The sequence below is a fragment of the Phalacrocorax carbo genome, chromosome 3 (genome assembly GCF_963921805.1).
Source record: "Phalacrocorax carbo chromosome 3, bPhaCar2.1, whole genome shotgun sequence".
NCBI lineage: Eukaryota > Metazoa > Chordata > Aves > Suliformes > Phalacrocoracidae > Phalacrocorax > Phalacrocorax carbo.
The window spans coordinates 94,013,000-94,028,592 of NC_087515.1; the positions used below are offsets into that span (position 1 = coordinate 94,013,000).

The following is a 15,593-nucleotide window of genomic DNA, read 5'->3' on the forward strand; positions in this document are numbered from 1 at the left end:
GTCATTTCAGATGAATGAATACGCCCACTCTTTTCATATGGCTGGGCATATGGCTTTTAAATAACCCATGAATATATTTGGTCACAGTCGATTTATCATATTACAAGCTTCTGAGAGACTGACCTCCGATACTATGACATTACCACTCTGCCTCTTAAGGAACACCAACCACACTTTCTATAAAAGTATGATGTGAAAATCATTTTAGAGGAATCTAAGGTCTACAAGTGAAATAGATGCAAAGGCCAAGACATTCAAACCGTAGGCTCTTCAAGTTATGCAGCTAAATAAGCTCCTAATTAAAAGGAGTATTTGATTGCATGCAATGCTCATTGAACTAACCAGGAAAGTTGCCAGGATTGGCACACTCTGAATGGCTAACGGTGCCATTTTAAATATGCTGAATTTTTTTTTTTTTTTAAATCTACTTTAAAGTCCTTGCCCTAATAAGAATAGGGAGTCCACACAACTTGAAAGGCTCACTTCTCACTGTTTCTTACTCCCCTCCAAAACTCATTCACATACTAAACTGACATGTTTTAGTGATTCCAAAATTTGTAAGTACCACCTCATATCACCAAGGTGTAACTTGCCTCTCTCAGCATGAAAGAAATGAGCCTGCCAAGCAGCAAAGAAAACACTGGCAGCAAACTCCCAGAGCCTGTAAACTAGGAAACACGTCCCACATTTTTCCTTTCCCACATCTGAAGGAAAAAAGAGCTCCAAAGTTCCTCACAACCAGGGCAGACTGCAGACCCCTTTGCCATAAGCAGCTGCAAGGACAAAGAGTCATCAGCCCACCAGAAAGGTGTACAACTACAAGCAGAAAAGGACACTCTTGTCCCACAGAGGATCTGTCAGGATGTGCTGCACATGACCTGCTTTTTGCTGCCTCCAAGGACTTTAGAAATATTTGAAGAGAAGGAAAAGGCTTGCTGTGACTGCTTTGAGAACGCCACTGGCCTTAACATCTTACTTGTCAAGGAATAAGGCAATTTGCTGTTAACTTCAATGTGAAATGATAGAACATAAAAAGTAACTCTAAAGCTAAGACTCAAAATGCGAAGTCAATTATTTTTTTAATGAAGTCATGTTCTGAAGAAACAGAAAAAACTAGCTATAGAGTTCTTAATTTAGTGTTGACATCTGGTTTTGTGTTTAAATTTACTCAGTTAATCAGTTTTTTCTCCCTGACTTCAGGTCAGGATGTAAGAAGCTCATGAAGATTTTAACAAATGGTTGTAGTGTATTCTACTCACCCAATTCATGCTATTTAAAATGTTATATTTAATACAGGAAAACATTTTCAACTACTTATAGAAAGTTTGTGCTCTAAAACCTCAAGCATCACATTCACTTCTATTTACTTCGAAACTTTTGCCACATCCCATGAACTCTGCAAAACACCATCATCTTCATCATGTGCTGCCAGCATTGTACAATAAATCCTGTAAAACAACATCTGTATTCACTCACAATTGGCTGCTGGCCATTTTTTCTTTACTTTAGGATACTGTAAATCAGATCTAGTATACACCACAGTTTTACAGTTTGGTTTGGTTTTTGTTTTGTTTTGTGGTTTTTTTTTTTAAGCCAGGTCTGACCTCTGAGTACAACTGCCATCACAGCCATAGTTACTAAACAGCTGAGTTTATTTCTGGAAATAATCAGGCCTTCATTTCTTCATAAGCCTATCATTTGCTTTTAAAATGCTAGTTCAAATTAGTACCTAAGTGATATGTCACACAACCACTAAAAACAAGGCTCTCTTTTACATCCCGAGCAGCATGGCCAGGGCTCCAGACGTAACCATGTCGCACAAGAAATGAACCCTGAAATTAGTGCCAAAGTTTTTGCCAGAAGCTAGAATCCAACCTTCCCAACTAGCATCCAGAGGCTTCTGCTTTGCTCACTGACATGGGCTTTTGCATTCATTCTTGTTCTTAACCCTACTTCATACTTTATTAATAAATCATGATAGGAGAATGTCATGAGCTAAAAATAAATAAAATCTTGAAGAACAGAGCAGTGATTGAATCCAGCCACCACCAGGAAATGCATGTTTAATACCTGAGGCTTTGCAAGCTTCTAAGAAGCCACTGCGTGAAGGCATCTAAATATGAGTGTAGTAGTTATTCACGGGACAATTACCTGTAATAAACACAGCCTTCTGCCTGAGAAGGGACACAAAACCAGTTGTAACATTTTGGTTTTGGCACCATTCCAACTCTGTCAGCCAGGACTCTGACAGGCAGCACTTTAAAACTGGATACCAAAACCGCCAGGTCATACCTGCTCCCACGTACCCCTCCAGCTGATGTACCCTTGAGAGAGGTGAAGTTTTTTCCTGAACCAGCTCTTGAACAGCCGGTTTCCAGCCCAGCATTTTAAGGTAAGCAGAAACAAAAGTAGTTCAAAGTTCAACTACCTGATATAAATCCTTTAGAAAAAGAAAACAGCACTTTTTTAAAACATGAAACCATGCTTTAATCATTAAAACATACATATCTCGGAGTATAAACTGGGAAAAATACAGATTTGCATGGAGAACCTTCGAATCATATTTTCCCCATGAAAATATAGCCCAGTCTAGTTACAGACCATTAATAGCTATCAGCGGCAACACACCTCCCCACCCCTCATGTGCATTCATGTAAATCCAGTCTACATGCAGCCAACTTCACTACTGTTGAAAAAGCACACCGTTTCTGAACACTATATAAGCAAAAAGGCTCATATCCAGGCTAAAAGCACTAAGGCAACAAATCTGAGAGCAACACCAACATACACAAGCAGTCACCTGAACGATGCTTCTGAACGAGAGGCCAAAATGAACCATCTTCCACTTCTGTATTTGCATATATGCACTGAACATATATTAAAGGAGTAGATAAGTTGCTAGGTCATTTTGGTCTCCACAATTAAGACTTCTTCCAACAGGAAGGAGAGAATTCACCACGGTTACACTTATAACCAGGAAGCCATCTGCCCTTTTCCCTTTCTACAGTCAGCAGAGAGAGACCAGGAACCCCATACTGGAGTTTCTCTCTCCATTGAGCAGGAAAAGGACAGTAATAAAAAAAGTCTTTGTCTGAAGTTGGTAAACTTAATAGCTATTCCTTCAAATGTCAGATTTTACATTTTCATAATTGGCAAGCAGTAATAGGCCTTGCCTTCATTATCAGTAATAGTATTCAACATTCAGCACTGGCTAAACACTAGTAGCCAGCAGTACAAACAACTTGCAAGACAAAACTATACTGAACTCCACAGATTACAACAGCAAGAAAAACACCCGCCAGCGCTTCTTTAACTTCTTTTGCACTATTAAATCCTCTTTTGGAGAACGTTTAATGATACTGTTTTTCAAAAAAATTATCTACATAACACAGAACAAGAAACAACTGAAAATTCCTCAGTCAAAAGTTGGTATGTATCCTCCCACTTATCTTTACTTAAATATTATTGATTTTAAAAGAATGTAATACAACTACATTTTGGCTTTGTAGGGTATTCAAAAGTAAATCAAACTGTACCATCAGGTGAAAGAATTCTAGGAAAGCAAAATACAGTAATGCAGTTTTAAACTTGTTACCAGAGCCCAGAGGTAAGTATTTGTATGATCTGATTCTATTTACTATCCTATGAACAGTTTACTATAACTAAGGCACTGTACTGACTGCTGAATTAACTAATTAAAAGAAATGAAAAATTAAACTTCATTAAACAACTGATGGTATCTCATTTAGTTGGCTAAATCCAAGGAAAACAAACTAGTCAAAATACGTATAGTAGCAAAGTATCACAGTAAAAGTAGAATTACATCGGTATTTCATATTAAAAAAAAAACCCAAACTACCACTTGTCTGTTTAAGAGCTGCTCAAAATTCTGCAGGTTACACTGGGCCCAGAGGGATGCTTTGGGAAAGGCCCTGTCAACACACAGGACAGACCAGAGAGAGGAAAACTGATACATGGTGGTAGCTTACTGTCAGTCACGTTATTTCTTCAGCCCCAGTTCACTGTTTAACTGAAACAGCAACAAATCAAAGCTTAGGCAGCATTCAGCACTCTGCTGCAAGTGACAGAACATTTCAAAGGAACTGCAGATATTGTACAGACTTTTTTTTTTCTTTCAGCTAAATGCAATACAGTCAATAACTGCACTGCTTAACTGAATATTAAACCCATTCAATTTTTATTTATTTTTTCAATTTACTACAATTTACGCTGCACTAACACATTCTAGTTTAGCCATATACCAAACTGCAGTTCTCATACCTGCTTATGATGACAACAGCAAGGGAACTGTGTCAAGCAGAGACTTCTACCAACACAGAAAAGGAGAGAACGGGCTAGAATTCAGCACAGCACAAAGGTACAAAGGTACCTTCAAAAACAATTTGCCTTGAAAATGTTAATGCTGACATGTTAATTGCCAATATATTTCGTAGATGCATGCAAGTAAAACAAAGAGCAACAGTTCACATATCTGAGATTTACTACATAAAAACTTCCTTTAAAGCTACATGCTCTGACTGCCAGAGACAATTTGAGCACAGCATCTGATGAAATTATTCTCATGCCATAGTCATTTTCTTGTATATTTGCATGCATCAACATGTTTTCAATACTGAACAGCTAGAAACTTATTTCTGTAGTACTTCTGGAAGAATCACTCTTTTGTATTTGTACTCACTTTGTATTTAGCATTCACATAGGAAATACCTGCTCTGCTGTCTGCTGTTGTGTTTACTAGTCAAAACATTTTAAAAAGACAAGTCAATCCCCCATGCTTAAAGCAGAAAAGAAATCTAGGTTTATTTTCTCCACATTAAAAATGTGGCAATTCACAATTACAAAAAACTGTTCTAGACCTCAGTAAAGCCAGCCTGCATCGCTCCACATCATTTCTCAAACACCTTTGCCTAGAACATCGATGTTCTCTTTCCACTTCCCTCACCGGTGGAAATGTTTATGAAGAAGTTCTGAAATTGGAAGGAAAAGATGCAAGTAACCTCAGAAATATATTGAAGACAAAATTTCAAGGCACAGAAGAAAGGGTGTGGTAGAGACAGTTTCGAGTAAGCTGTACAGGTCTTCTGCCAAACCTATCTCACCTTCCTGCATCGTAATTGCTGCTCAAGTCAATTCATCCCAGCTACACTCCTGACTTTGCTCCCTGCTCCTGCCTCTTCCTCTCCTGGCCATGTTGAGAAATACCGATCCAGAGCAGGAGGTGGTCTGAGTAAGAACAAGTACTTTGGGAAAAATAGACACAAAAAAACCCAAAAAAACCCACCACACACCACAACACACCTCCACTTTGTCTGCAACTATTTTAATGGTTCCTGCAACCCAAGTTGTTGAAAACAACCAGATTTGTTAACTCAAATTATGGTAAGAAATTCCCTTCACAGGAACTGAATATTTTGTATTTATCACTATTCTGAAAATAAAGTGCTACATGCATTGAGCTGTAGGCAAGCAACTCTTCCAGTTTTGGAATACATTTACTTTATGCTTCTTCAAACACAACATATTTAATCAACTCTCACTTTTGAATGTATATGCACTTTTCACATCACAAAAATGTAACTCATTAAAAAGGAGATCGTTAAAAAAGGTTCTACTGTAGTAAGATTATCTAACATAATTTGTACTTCTAACTGAAGAGATTTCTAAAAGGCCAAGTGTCTTTCTGCTGTTTACTAAGTGCCAAGAGCCGCAGTACCCCCTAAGAAACAAAAATAAATACTGCGCGGCCAAGGAAATCTGCCGTTGGAGGTTACAGTGAAGCTCCAAGAAAGCCAAAGAAGGGTTTGGGAAGTTACAACATGCCAACTCTGTGGGTATGGTGGAAGACACAAACCAGCAATAGGGGCTGAACAAAGAAAAGGATGGCTCATTGCACACCAACAGAGAAGCAGCAAGCACTCTCACGAACTCTACCATGTGAGAAGACAAAAAGGGTCGAAAGAGACTTAGCAAAGGAAGACAGCAACACATATTTTATATTACCTAGCAGATTGATACTGGCTCATATCAAATCCTGAGGTAACTCTGATCATGTCTGTACTTGACATGATGTACTTCCATGAAGAAGGACCAAAGTATATGTGAAGGGATAAAAAAGAAGAGCTAATTTCTATAAACCTAAAATAAAAGAATACACTGAAGAGAACAAGCAGCTTCCATCTGCCACCAATGCCAACAGATTTATCTCTCAGCAAACTTTAGGATGGAAGCATTTGCATCATCTTCTGTAAAGTTTTGTTTGAGGACCCTGTACAAATATAACAGTAGTTCTAGCTTCAAGAATTTCAAATCTACCAAAAAGCAACATCTCACTTTTACTAAACCTAATCAAAAGCACCTACTGCAAAAGCTTGGTGGAAAGTTTTCCCGTCTGCCAACAACAGGGGCTGCAGGAGCAAGTGCTGTGAGGAAAGCTTTTGGGGGGGCTCTGCCCAACTGGGCTTACCAGTCTTTGAAAATACATCCCTCGTCAGTTCCCATGAGCACCAAAGATCTTTGCGGCACCTAATGCCACTGCAGGCCCCCTATGCGCTGTGCCCACCCACGCTCCTCACGGCAAGTACTGACTGGACCTCTCAAGATGTGGCTTATGCAGTAGCATCCCATTGCAGTAACAGTTCAAAATGAGAAAAAAGGCAAACAAAACCCCTCAAAACCACAAAAGCTAGGCTGAAACAGCTCTTATCTGCAGCAACATATTTCTAGTTAATTTCCTAATAAAATTCTAGCCAGTTATAAAATTCTGTCAAACACCAGCACAAATCCTCTTTAGCCAGTATTTGTCCAACTGCAACTGCTGCTATACAAGACCAAGATAAATTTTGTACAACTCTCAGCTTGCACAACTCTAACCACAGAGGATGCAGTCTTTTGACTACGACATTGGGCAGTTAAACTTGATTCATATTAGAATCAATGAGGTCTGATGTCTGATGACTTCCTCTGTGATTCCTGCTCTTCTGCCAGCTTTTTAAGCTACCGTTCTCTCAAGAACATTGTTCCTATTTTAGTTCCTACTAGTGAAATAGAGAAGTTTCTGTCCCAGTTCTTGTTAATTACAATAACCCGAGTGGAGCTCCCTGACAAACCAAGGAGTAAGTATGCCAAGTGGAATGTGCACAAGCATTTTTTTTGACCAACAGCAATACCTACACCAATAATACCATCAAGCAGAAGGAAGAAAAGGAGAAAAACACAATGTCAGATTTCAGCAAGACAAAAAAAAAAAAGCTGATGTTAAAATTACAGAAAGAACAACTCAGTTATGGTCTGGACACTACTTCAGAAGCATTACTGAACAGAAAAGAGGACCAGAAAACCAGGAGAAAACCAATATGGCTAAGAGACAGAGTTTGAAAGAGGTTGTTCAAACCAACTAAATGCTTTCAGACTCTGCAAGTCAGCCCTAGTAAAACCAGAGGGCAGTGAGAGGGGAAGGTAAGTAAGCATAAGGCAGAACTCAGCAAACAGATAAAGGCATCAAAGCAAAACCAAAGGCATCTTAAGCTGTCTCATGATAAAGTATAAAGAATGCATAGGAGCGGACAGACATGCTCTCTGCGGATCTAGCTGGTGGAGTAGTTCAAGCTAACAAGGAGAACTCTGGAGTTAACGACCCCTGTAGCTGAGAGACCACACTGCATGACCTCTGCTAGCAGTCCTCAAGCATGCTAGCTTAAATCATATCCAAGGAAGAGCCTCAACAAGGGCAGGTAACTTCAAACCCCTTCAGCTAGCACTTTAACGGTGTATTTGTTCACACCCTCGTGTGCCATGTTTTCCAAGTACAAACATCAGAAAGAACAAATGCTTATTGAAGACTGAGGATGACTCTCTCCAGGCTAATGAAGTTTAAATTCCCCTCCAGTTGTGTCATTTTTCAGCCTTCTCCACCCATTCATCTTCTACATCTCTCACTCTCCTACTGCCAAATTGAAGTGCCCCGTTTCCCCACCCAAGGCACCCTGCTGCCAAGCTATTGCTCATCCTCAGGTGACCTAATACAAGAACTGATCTGTTTATTCTAAGACTTTGCACCCGTCTGTTTCTCCTTGAGCTCTGTGTACAAGATAAACCAAAAGCTACTAATCGGCCTCAAGTCGGCCAAACACATTACTCGGCAGTAAGGTAAGAAAGTCCTTACTTCAATCCCCAAATACCTAAATGAAATGTTATCATTTATCATAAATATTGGTTTGGTGTATAAATATCTGGTCACTAGTTTCCATAATCTGAATTGCATAAGCTGCACATTATGATAAGTAATCGGGGCCCCAGAACTTTAATCCTCTGTAGACCATCACAAATGTCGGTTAAAAGCACATCTTGGTGTAACCAGGAGGGGCTTGTACCAGTTAAAGCAAGCATATATTGCTTTTTAAACCAGCTTTTGCCAAGCCAATTCAGAAAGAGGCTGAGGTAGACTGAATCCCAGTAATTTATTCCAATTCATACGAACACAGATAAACCCAAACTTCATCCCCTCACAAGATTAGAGGCATATTCCTAACCACCAATTTAAGAAAAAGAAAAACAAACCCAACAACAAAAAACTTTTGAGTGCTTTTGAATTTTTGGTAATTCACCAGCAATTCAAGAACTCTCCACAATTCAAGTAATTTTTCAGAAAAATATTTGAAGAAAAAAGCTGACACTAACCAGTAAGAATACCATACATTTAGATGAGTTGTGCTCAGCCCCTCCCTTAAGTTCAGGGCACCTGACAATTCCAGCAGAGAAAGTCAAGAGCCAGATCGTAACCTTAAGGCTATCAGTAACCTTTTTCTCCCGGCATACTCCAGGGACTCCCGGGGGTACCCAGTTCACAACTGCAACCCCTTCCCTGAACTCATTTGTCTTGTCAAGTTTTGAACTTCAGCTATATAACCCTCTCACTGGAGCGTAATAAAGCTGTAAATACAGAGATAAGCAAGAAAGCAACCTGCACTGAGTTTTATCAGTTTGATAAATACATACACATATAAATAACAGAACAGAGAGACACATTTGAATTGTAATTTGTTTTTAGAGTCCAGCAACAAGAGAACACTGCCAAACACTACTTCCCAGTACATATCAGAGTGAAAATAGAACTGATATTTTAGAGAAATAAGAATATATACTCAGCCAGGATCCAAGTCAAATCAAATAAACTAAGCACTGCGGATGGCAGCATCAAAGGCTGCCGGAGGGTCTGCAGGAAACCTCAGATGCTTGATCTCAGGCCACTGCAGACACACAGTACAATCCAGAAACTCTTTACTGACATCCGTCTCTGCACAGAAACCATAATTCTTTCAGAGACAGAATTAGCTCCTAGAAACACTTATATTATCAGGTACTGCCTCCTTTTTCATCTCTTCGTATCAGCTTGTACATCCTACAAGAAGTATGGGTATAATTTACAGGCAATGGGCTGAAACACAGACAATCCTCAACAGATCGTAATGAACTCAGAAGAAATTCGCCCTTCAGAAACCGGTAACTAAAAAGGAAAGATTCTTGCCTAAATCTATTCAATCTTGCCTTAAGGAAGAGAAGAAAAAAAAATAAAACCCACACCAAAGAAAAAACCCACCACCACCAAAACAAACAGAAAAATCTACTGCTGAGTTCACGAATGTCACTGATAAAGTAATTCTGAGGGATGAGACCAAAAGCTTTCTCTTAACATAAAAGAGCATGAGAGCCATTTAAGACAGTTTAAGACAGTTATCAACAGCAAAGGACAAAAAAACAAGTATCCAGAGCTGCCCAGAGAATGTGACACAGACCATGTTTTGTCAGTAAATCTATCGGTTTTCTTGGGGAGATGAGTGTAATGGGCTCCTTATTATGAGGCGAGAATGTACAAATAGTCATTTCAGCGAAAGACAGTAATTGCAAAGAAACCACCTACACTATCTCTATCTCAAAAGAAGATCTGGAACATAAGCTTTAAGAATAAAATCCACTAACAATCCGCAAAAATCATCTGAGGGCTGAACACCTCTCCTGTGCAGAAAGGCTGAGAGACTTAGGGTTGTTCAGCCTGGAAAAGAGAAGTCTCTGGAGAGACCTTATTGAGGCCTTTAAATAATTAAAGGGGGCTTGTAAGAAAGGGATGTAGAGACACTTTTAACCAGGGCCTTTAGCGACAAGACAAGAGGCAATGGTTTTAAACAGAAGGAGAGTAGATTTAGACTGGATACAAGGAAGATATTTTTTATGACACGGGTGATGAGGCACTGGAACAGGTTGCCCAGAGGAGCTATGGATGCCCCATCACTGGAAATATTCAAGGTCAGGCTTGGGTGGAACTTAGAGAAACCTGGTCTAGTGGGAGGTATCCCCGCCCATGGCGGGGGGGTGGGACTAGATGATCTTTAAGGTCTCTTCCAAGCCAAACCATTCTATGATTCTAAAATAACCTTTAATTCCTGTACTATTCCAGAAGAGTTTCTATTTTCACAGAAGGCAAAGTGCTGTAAAGACTAGGCACCTGAACAACAACAAATCAGACAAAATCTACCATTAGCACCGACAAGATCTCAGCAACAGGGAAAATTGCAGACCGTAACAACTTCCACATTAGCCACATCCTGACCACAGCTCAACTCTCTTATTTTTGGTAGGACACTAACTCTCTGCAAGGTCTGAGAAAGTTCTAGGCTTCCCTAAACCTAGGTATGTGGCCAAGCAGAATATAGACTCTGGATCACAGCTAATCTTTGCTCAGATTTTGCCAGAGACAAAGACAAATGTACTCCTGCCAGACAAGCTGTTGTTCCTACTGCTGGGTCAGTGTCTTGGGGAGCTGCCGCAAATAACTGATGCAGCTCCCCCAGCTCCTTATATTTACAGACCACGAGTCATAAGAAATCCAGCCCAAGAGCAACGCACTCACTTCTTGTTCAGAAAATGGTTAGAAGATCTAATGTGGAAGATGGATCTCAAAGTCCAATTGTACTTTACTCATTCACTTTAAAACCTCAAATACATCACCTGAACACTGCTTACCACCCCTGCCATGTATAAAATGTTATTTATCAATTTAACAGGAATGCTGCAAGAAAGTGCATCCCTGCTCAAAACATTCTCTTAAAGTCAACAGTGACTAAAAATGACCAACCAGCACTACCACAAAAACCATTATTAATTTTCTGTCCCAGTGTTACAAAACCTACACAAGTGACCAGGTTTGGCCAAATCCATCTTTCATAAGAAATCTGGAGTAGCTTTAAGGCTTTCAATAGCAAGTCCAGTGGTGCAGGAGATAGAGTGAACGCACCGTCTCTTCACATGCAAGAGGGTGGTCCCTGAGGCTGGGAATTGTACTAAAGCACAGCAACGACAGGCACACACGGTCTCAATAAATCTGATATGAAAGTAAACTGAAAATAACACATGCAAAATCACAGCTTCTAGGACCAACCCTTAAATATAATTACAAATTTTGTACAGAAGCTCACGCAAAGGACAAACCACCATGGTCACATGCTAAGAAAGGCCTATTTATTTTGGCAAGGAGATCAAAAGTGGAGTAAAGGAAAGCTTTTAGTCAGGTTGTAAATTCAGCTGCAAAATGTGGCTCAGGTGTTTTTAAATTTAAAATTTCATGAGCCATTACAGCTGGAACAAAATTTCTGGGAAAATGAGCCCTGTCATGCTGCCACTGCTACTTCCCAATTGGACTCTGCAGCTCAAAGACAAGAGCATTTATCTACGGCACTTGAGCATTAATTTCAGAGTATGCAAAATATTTTATACAAATAGCACACCTCCAGAGGTTAGAAAACTCATCACAGCCACTTTTCCCTCCTCCTCTTTCAATTACATGAAAACCTAGTTTCCATTTTGTTTTCCCTTCTTTAACAATTATCCCAGAATTTAACATTACAGTGGGGCTAGGATCACATTACATTAATTTTCATCTCAGGAACAAAATGAAACATGAAAACACTGATATTATTTTCAACTCAATGGATTCACCTATGTTAACAAGTAACACAGTACGACAAGAGCAAATTTTTACAGTGAAACAGCAGCGCTGAGGGGCCAGTGCCCATAACACAGGCATTTGGAAGGTTTTACTAAATCTAATCGGTACCAAATGGCTCTAGTCTGGGTCCCTGGACTGAATATGAATTCACAGCTGGAGAGCATCAGATGTTTTTCTAAGGAGCATCACCCACTCCAGTATCATCCAAACAGGATCCAGTTTGGTGCCTGGACTTGCAGTGCAGTAAACGCAGACAGCCAGGAGGTTCACCACAACAGCAAGCAAGATGAACTGAAAGACCAATAGAGACACACCTCTACTTGCTCTTCATCCCACACCTCTACTTGCTCTTCACCCAACTGCTGATGGTTCCTGGCATGGGAAAACACAGAAATTGTAGACTGTTGCTCCAACATAGTCATGGGCCAGGTTAGGGCATCTTTTCCCCTTTTTTATCTGCATTTTAACTTTATCAACAGTTTACTCTAAGCTTTATTTTTTAATACTGAGCATTAGTGATCATATAACATATAGGTACCAATCATACAGCATTACTTAACCAGGAAAAAAAGGCCTTCAAACAATGCAAAGGCAGTTTCTCATAACTTTGTTTTTTTTCTAAATAATGTAAGCTGTTATTCCTCCTCCTTCCCTCCAATGACAGACTATTGCTACTGCAACAGAAAAAAATTGCCTTAGACTTCCAAAGTCCAATACTTTTTTAAAAGAAGCATACATTTAAAGAGTTCAAACACCAGCTAAACTGAGTTCCCCCCTTCAGATATTATATAATTGTAGTGATTTTGCTCTCTAAAAACAAAGCATGATTAAAATTATCTTTAGTACCCTCTAAATTGCCCCAAGACAATCTAGCAGCCCCCAGCCTGTGAGCCACCACCAGGCAGCTCTCCCCAGCCTACCCACGGGCACTGCACTCCAACAAGTGCCCAACAAGCAGCCCTCACCCCAGCTGCGGGAGGATGCCCGAAAATACTGTTGTCTCATCAGACAACAGGTCTCAAAGTAAAATATCACTTAGACTCAGCTGGTAACTTACCACCGGCTCCCCTTCAGATGATGCTGTGGACCGGAAACCCAGAAGCAGCGGCAACAGGAATGTAAGTAACTCCTGTTCCTGCATGTTTCGACATAACCCTGTTCAGCTCTCCTGAACAAAGGCCTGCGCTTATTCAGCCTACAAATAATTTTAATCATCCTGTTTTGTCTAAAACTGGGGTATGGATTCCTCTCTCCAGAGGAGAATAATGTTCCCACCACTTGCTGGACAGGACAGATTTGAAGTAGGGCTTTAAGCCAAAAGCACAACTAACGTTTGCAGTTGTGCAAATCTAATGACGTATTGAAATTTCTGCTCCTGTTCCAACATCAGATTATAAAAAGTAAACTTTTCTTTCATTTATGGGCAATATATAAAATGTAAATCCAAATTGTTTTAAAAATACACAGGAAGAGATTATTAAAAATACCCTCAAGGACAGCGTGCAAGGCTTGCACACAGAAGTTTAAAGTTCCAAAACACAAGATCAGTGCAATGTTACTCTTCCCCACAAACCACAGATACCTCCTCCAAAAAAAACACAAGTAAAACCCTCTTTCCCCTCTGCCAGGACAACTCAGCCCCCTTACTCACTGTGAAAAGCTCCACTCACAATCAGCTAGGAAACCATTAAGAATATCCAGAACCTTCAAAAAAAAAAAAAAAAGCAGGTGAGATAACTTAACAGCTCACTGCCCCAAGGACAAAAGTCCCAGTTCCCAGTTCCCTCCACCCCACTCAAGCAGTACCAGCCCCGGTGCTTGCAGAAAAATATCTCAGCCAAAGTGCATGGTTTAATCCACTCAAACAATCCCTCCCAGTTCAAGAAGATGGGTGAACTCCACTGCCTGCATAAGGTAGAAGTAGAAAGTATATCCATGAGAAGGCGGAGATGGGAGCAGAAACTCCTCCTTGAGGCAACAGCGAGTTGTTACGTTGGCTCTCCACATCTCCGAAAATACAGGCAAAGGTGTGAAGGATGCAGTCGAAAAGAATGAATACAGACTAAATGTCTGCTTTTTCTAAAGCACAAAAATAAGTCCACCTATAATTCAAAGTTAATGCAGAATAACTGCATTCATTTTTAACATACAATCCTTTCTTAGACATAAAAGTTTCCCTTTACTAAAAGCAAAATATTAGATGCAGAAATACAAAGAATATCTGAAACATTAACGAAGGGCATTTTCTTAGTGATTCAGGTTAAAAATTCAAACCTTTCTAAACCTAATGGTTCTCCACAGCTTTGAAGATTTTGTTCAATATTTCTGAAAAGTGAGCAGGTTTTCTCATCTCCCCCTGCTGATGTTACCTGTAACATTTTGCAAAAAATCTCAAAATACATACAAGCACGGCCTGAGTTACCTGGACTCAACTTGAGTTCAGATGTGCGGAGATTCTGGAAATGATTACCAACCTTTCTTTGAGCTATCTGATGTCAAGGATGGTTGACATCACATTTCACAACTGTAAAAGTAGGGCACCTCATGTGGATCACAGAGATTTGACCAGTATGATGATAAGGATTTAAGTAATGCTCTTCTAGAACAGTTATTTTTAACTGCTGGTTTGGCAGCCCCCAAAAATGGATTAAGAAAAAAATAATATTCCACAAACCCCACAGATGTGAAATTTCTGGCAGAATCCAGGTGCCCAGCAGAAACTTCAGGGGGCCCAGAAATCAGAAAGACTAAATTATTTTTACAAGGTAATGGCAAAACTTACATCATAGCTGACATCACAGGTTCAAACCATGTATCAGCTACACATCTACACATACAAAGTGCAGTCGATATGCTCAATATTGAGACCATCAAGAAAAGCAATCAAATGGAATTGCCAAAATGAGTGAGAAGGACCAAGCGCAGGTGGAACAGAAATGCACTGAACAGCCATTTCCACTTGGTACATTTATTTAATTAACATTTTTGAAGAAATTTCTAATTTTCTTAACACCGTTCCCAAGAAACAGGCACAACCCTGCAGGCTGGCCAGCTAGGTGAGGTGGGGTCCAAAGTGGCAATGTTAATGCCATCACATCCAACAGGGGAATAAGACAGGCCAACCAGAGCAGTGACAAAGGTGCCTTAGCTGCCACATGAGATGACAAGCAGACCAACCACCTCAAGGGTGTGCATAGCTATAGTGGATCCTTATGCACCCTTCCAGGGGAACCTGCATGCTCAAGTACCTCTCCGAAATGCCTGTACACCAAAGCACAAAGCATGGGGGATAAACAGGAGGAACCAGAGAGCTGTGTGAGGTCTCAGGGCCACGACCTGATTGCAGTTACAGAGACACGGTGGGATAGCTCGCATGACTGGAATGATGTTGTGGATGGCTACATACTTTTTAGGAAAGACAGGCCAGCAAGATGAGGTGGGGAGTTGCTCTTTATGTGAGGGATCAACTAGAATGTATCGAGCTCTGCCTAGGGGTGGAAGGATTCAAGAGCTTATGGATAAAAATCAAGGGGCTGGCAAATACAGGTGACGCTGTTGTGGGCGTTTGCTACAG

The 15,593-nt window shown here is 40.2% G+C and overlaps 1 protein-coding gene across 6 annotated transcripts in view; it reads right to left on the reverse strand.

Moving 5' to 3' along the window:
* Positions 1–15,593, reverse strand: part of MYO6 (myosin VI) — a 116,002-nt gene that overhangs the window by 82,389 nt on the left and 18,020 nt on the right. Inside the window, exon 2 of one of the 6 annotated variants that reach the window (XM_064447775.1) lies at positions 13,671–13,723. The exons of the other annotated variants lie outside the window; for them this stretch is intronic. The gene's annotated coding sequence lies outside the window, so the exon portion shown is untranslated. The remainder of the gene's footprint in view (positions 1–13,670; positions 13,724–15,593) is intronic. 6 annotated transcript variants of the gene reach the window in all.